We start from the raw sequence: 6,438 nt of genomic DNA on the forward strand, positions 1-6,438 counted from the left end.
CAAGATCATTTGCTAAACACATCCCAAAGAGAGAAAAAAAAAATCTAAGAGAAATACTCTTAGTGAAAGGCCTAAGTAAGAGAAGGTCTTTGAGAGAATTTTCTGTGGTAAAATTCTTGAGTGTAATTGGGATTGGGGTTGTGAGGTTGAGTGTTGTAAACACTTGTAATATTTCTTCTTTAATAAGATCTGCAGCAGCAACGTGGACGTAGCTCTCACATTGAGGGTGAACCACTATAAATCTGTGTGTGCTATTTATTCTTCGCTTACATCACGGTGTAAGTAGGTTCTGTCTAAGGAGGTTGGTATTTAAGTGGTCCAGCTGTGACCCTCCAATCTTTCCTGGGAACCTGCTTACAAAGGTCGGATTTGGGATTCAAATCCTAACAACTGGTATCAGAGCAACAGGTTTTGTTGTGATTTAGAAACGATGGGAGGCGAAGATGGTACGACGCACGACATCGGTAAATTCGATGGTACAGACTTTGCGTTCTGGAGAATGCAAATTGAAGATTATTTATATGGCAGAATGCTTCATGAACCTCTGAGTCCGAAACCAGAGGAGATGAAGCAAGCAGATTGGAATCTCCTCGACAGACAAGTTCTGGGAGTCATTCGGCTGACACTGTCAAAGAACGTTGCTCACAATGTGGCAAAGGAGAAGACCACTGCAGATATGATGAAGGTATTGTTTGACATGTATGAGAAACCTTCGGCAAATAATAAGGTATTTATCATGAAGAAACTATTTCATCTAAAGATGATGGAAAATGCTCATGTTGCTGCACACGTAAATGAATTCAATACCATTGTAAATCAATTGTCATCGGTAAAAATTGACTTCGATGATGAAGTGCAAGCTCTAATTTTGTTGGCATCCCTACCAAATAGCTGGGAGCCAATGAGAGCAGCGGTTAGCAATTCTATCGGCAGTGGAAAACTAAAGTTCAACGATGTTAGGGATCGTATCCTTGTTGAGGAGGTGCGCAGGACAGATTCTGGAGAGGCATCGACGAGTTCTGCTTTTAATGTTGAAAACAGAAGCAGAAATTATGAGAGAAACTACAACCGAAATAGGGGCAGATCGAAGTCAAGGAATGGCAGGGGTCAATCCAGACCAGGACGAACATTTGAGTGTTGGAACTGTGGAAAACCCGGTCACTTCAAGAAGAACTGCAGGGCGCCAAAGAAGGAGGACAACAAGGGGGCTGGAATCAACGCTGCTACGGAAGACATTGGCGATGCGTTGTTGCTATCGGTTGACAGCCCGATAGACTCTTGGGTGCTTGACTCAGGAGCGTCCTTTCATACCACCCCACATCATGATATAATGACAAACTACGTGGCTGGGAATCTCGGCAAAGTTTATTTAGCTGATGGAGAGCCGCTAGATGTTGTTGGCACGGGAGACATTAATTTGAAGATGTCAAATGGATCCTCGTGGAAGATTACAAAAGTTAGACATGTTCCAAAGTTGATGCGAAACCTGATCTCAGTAGGTCAGCTTGATGATGAGGGATATGATCTCAACTTTGGTAATGGGTCTTGGAAGGTGGCGAAAGGTGCTATGGTAGTTGGCCGAGGAAAGAAGATTGGCACTCTCTACATGACGACTAGCTGTCGTGATACTGTTGCTGTGGTTGATAACACAAAGAAGACAGATTTGTGGCATTGTCGGCTGGGGCATATCAGCCAGAAGGGGATGAAGCTGTTGGTGACAAATGGCTTAATTCCGGAGCTGAAGACGGTGGACCTTCATACGTGTGAGAGCTGCATTCTCAGAAAACAAAAGCGAGTAAGCTTCTCAAATGCAGGCAGGGAGTTGAAGGTCGAGAAGTTGGAATTGGTGCACACAGACGTGTGGGGACCTACCACTGTCCCCTCCTTTGGAGGATCACACTACTACGTGACCTTCATTGATGATTCAACCAGGAAGGTATGGGTTTATTTTATGAAAAATAAATCCGATGTGTTTACTGTATTCAAAAGATGGAAAGCCATGGTCGAGAATGAAACAAACCTCAAGTTGAAGTGTTTGAGGTCCGACAACGGCGTAGAATACACCGATGGTGATTTCAAACGGTACTGTGCCGATAATGGGATCAAGATGATGAAGACTATTCCTGGAACGCCGCAACAAAATGGAATAGCCGAAAGAATGAACCGAACGTTGAACGAGCGTGCTCGGAGTATGAGAATACACTCTGGACTGCCCAAGACATTCTGGGCAGATGCAGTCAATACCGCGGCCTTCTTAATTAATCGAGGACCGTCAGTTCCCTTGGATTTCAGAATTCCAGAAGAAGTCTGGAGTGGCAAGAAGGTAAATCTTTCATTTCTGAAAGTGTTCGGCTGCTTATCATATGTTCATAATGATGATACGGCTAGAAGCAAGCTTGATCCAAAATCAAAGAAGTGTTACTTTATTGGCTATGGTGACACCGAGCTTGGGTACCGATTTTGGGATGAACAAAATCGGAAAATCATCCGAAGCAGGAATGTTGTCTTCAACGAAGAGGTACTGTACAAGGACATGCTGGAAAATAATTCAGAATGTCAGGACAAGGAATCGGAAATAGTCGATTTGAGAGACTTCCCGACACCTGAGCCGCAGCCAGGTACAACCGAGGAAGAGGAACAAACAATCCGAGAAGGTGCTGATGAAAGTGCCGATTATGAAATAAATAAGCAGACGCCAATCACAGAACTGCGTAGATCATCCAGGATCAGGAAGCCGATTCACAGGTACTCTCCATCCCTCAACTACATTCTACTCACTAATAGAGGGGAGCTGGAATGTTATGAAGAAGCAATGCAAGTCCATGAATCGACCAAGTGGGAGCTGGCAATGAAAGATGAGATGGATTCACTATCGGCAAATCATACATGGGAGTTATCCGAGTTGCCAAAGGATAAGAAGGCATTGCAAAACAAATGGGTTTATCGGATAAAGGAAGAACCCAATGGAAGCAAGCGTTATAAAGCAAGGCTGGTTGCAAAGGGATTTCAATAGAAAGAAGGCATCGACTATACAGAGATCTTCTCTCCCGTAGTCAAGATAGTGACTATCAGAACTGTTCTTGGACTGGTAGCAAAGGAAAATCCACATCTGCAACAGATGGACGTGAAAACTGCATTTCTTCACGGTGATCTAGACGAGGAAATCTACATGCGACAGCCGGAGGGATTCAAAGTCAAAGGAAAGGAGAATCTGGTGTGCAAACTTCAAAAGAGTCTGTACGGACTAAAACAGGCTCCAAGACAGTGGTATTTAAAGTTTGACAGCTTTATGAAGAAAGCTGATTTTTCAAGGTGCGAGGCAGATCACTGCTGTTACTTTAAAAAATTTGAAGACTCGTACATGATACTGCTACTCTATGTCGACGACATGCTAATCGTAGGAGCAAACCTACAGGAGATTGATCGGTTGAAAAACAGGTTATCGGAAGAGTTTGCAATGAAGGATTTGGGAGATGCAAAACAAATCCTTGGGATGAGAATCGACCGAAGTAAGGAGGGCATCAAACTCTCACAAGAAGAATATGTGAGGAAAGTTATCAAAAGGTTCAACATGCATGATGCCAAGCCAGTCAGTACTCCCTTGGCTGGACACTTTCAGTTGTCAAAGGATCAGTCGCCGACAACCGAGGATGAGAAGAAGCAGATGGACAAGATACCTTATGCATCTGCAATCGGTAGTCTTATGTATGCAATGATATGTACAAGGCCAGACATTGCACATGCAGTGGGAGTTGTCAGCCGATTTATGAGCAATCCGAGAAAGCAACACTGGGAGGCTGTGAAGTGGATATTCAGATATCTGAAAGGCAGCTCGAGTTCAGCTCTGTATTTCTGAAAATAAAAAACAGGATTGCAAGGGTATGTTGATGCTGACAACGGTGGTGATATTGATAGCAGAAAGAGCACATCCGGGTATGTTTACACATTCGGAGGTTCTGCAATCTCTTGGGTTTCCAAGTTGCAAAAGATAGTAGCTCTCTCTAGTTGTGAGGCTGAGTACGTTGCTGTGACGGAGGCCACAAAGGAAATGATGTGGCTACAATATTTTTTGCGGGAATTGGATCAGGACCACGAGGGAAGTGTGCTATATTGTGATAGCCAAAGCGCCATTCATTTGGCAAAGAACCTGGTCTACCATGCTCGAACGAAGCACATACAACTCCGGTACCATTTCATTTGATCAGCTTTGGAAGATGGAGCGCTTCGCACGGAGTCCGAATCCAACAGATATGCTGACAAAGGCAGTGACGATAGACAAACTGAAGATATGCTCAGCTTCAGTTGGCCTGCACGAAGTATGAAACTAGGAAAGAGCTGCTGCATCGATCAAAGTGTGAAGACAAATTAAAATTAGTCTTCAAGTGGGAGATTTGTTGGGTCTCACATAGTCGTGATGTAAGCGCTTACCTCGTCTTAGTCGTGATGTAAGCGCTTACCTCATCTTAGTCGTGATGTAAGCGCTTACCTCATGATAGTCGTGATGTAAGCGCTTACCTCATCATAGGAAATTCATTCCTATAAATAGGTAGCTTATGGTTCATTTGTAAGATATCATCAAGATCATTTGCTAAACACATCCCAAAGAGAGAAAAAAAAAATCTAAGAGAAATACTCTTAGTGAAAGGCCTAAGTAAGAGAAGGTCTTTGAGAGAATTTTCTGTGGTAAAATTCTTGAGTGTAATTGGGATTGGGGTTGTGAGGTTGAGTGTTGTAAACACTTGTAATATTTCTTCTTTAATAAGATCTGCAGCAGCAACGTGGACGTAGCTCTCACATTGAGGGTGAACCACTATAAATCTGTGTGTGCTATTTATTCTTCGCTTACATCACGGCGTAAGTAGGTTCTGTCTAAGGAGGTTGGTATTTAAGTGGTCCAGCTGTGACCCTCCAATATTTCTTGGAAACCTGCTTACAAAGGTCGGATTTGGGATTCAAATCCTAACAAATAGCACATTCGGAGTAATGGAGTGCTCCTGTAAATCTGCTGATAACTTCTACGAGTCTGGATCACCTCTCTGTCTACCTGTGGGCATGGACACAGCGTCCAAGGAAAATGGACGTCAGTACGAACATTGTACTAAGTATGTAAGGCATGAATGAAATTAACATGATAGAGAAATCATAAGTCATAAGGTGAAGATACAACCTGCGTAACTTTTAAGGGTGGATACATTTCATATATCTATATATATATATATAATCATAGTACATGTATCATCATAGAGCATACATCATCGTATCATGTAAATCATCATCGTTAACCGGCGTCCGGGTAACCATCATATTCCGTCCACTAGTGGTGATCATGCCCGGCCCTCTAGGCTCGGTGTAAACATAGTAGCCCGCCTTAGCGGTGACATGCCCGTCCATTTAGGCACGGTGGAATCGTATGCAGCCCGCCTTCGCGGTGACATGCCCGGCCAACTAGGCACGGTGGAATCGTATCGTCATATAATAAATCATAAACTCATTATTATTACACATCTCATAGGCATATCATAATCTTATCATAACTTAACATCATCATACATTCATCATTAATCCTACATTAGAACTTGGAGGTAACCATGGCTATGTCGAGGTGACATAAGGTCGTGAACCCCCGACTACGCTATGGAGTGATCATAATCGTCGTGTCTCACCTTGGAGGGACTAGCATTTTAAGGTGAGTGTACACAAGGAAAATCATCAATGAAATTATACTTAGGATCATTAGCTTCATGGACATCTTATATTACTCTAGGATTCTTCATACTTATATTCATCATCATCATCATTATCATGCTCGTATCGTATCTCCTTTCTTTATCATGTGCGTAGGAGGCTTCTTATAGTCATGGACTCATAATTTCCGTTATTTAGGAAGATTGTGGAAAATTAGGAAGATTCATGCCTTAGAAGGAAAGGATTAGCCTTACATACCTCTTTTGTTTAGCTATTCTATCGTTTGATCGTTCTTCTTCGTTGCTCGCGTTTCTACCTTCAAGAAAGTTCATACTCATATTTGATAATCGATAACATAAGCGCGTTTGAACTAAGCTAGAGAAATTTGAGCAGCATCTCCTTTATTTCTACTACTTTCTCCATATCATATATCAACTCCAAAACGTCAATAATAACATTCCTAATATCATCATCAATAACTTTTGTGAAATTCATCATTATCCAATCCCCACAATTTCCCCTCAAGGTCCTCCATAATCATGATCACAATACAACTTTATATTCGTTCTCATCTAATGTTTCTATCATGATCTTAACATCATTCATAACGTAATTACACTCACAACATATCAATATTCAAGATTCACCCCAAACTACTACTCAAAAATGGCATTATTCCCACATTCATGACCTATTTTCTATCTCCTTCTACAATCAAAGTGTTTCAACTTTTCAATACCTTAAATAACATAG

This window comes from Lycium barbarum, chromosome 9 (genome assembly GCF_019175385.1).
Source record: "Lycium barbarum isolate Lr01 chromosome 9, ASM1917538v2, whole genome shotgun sequence".
NCBI classification, from domain to species: Eukaryota; Viridiplantae; Streptophyta; class Magnoliopsida; order Solanales; family Solanaceae; genus Lycium; species Lycium barbarum.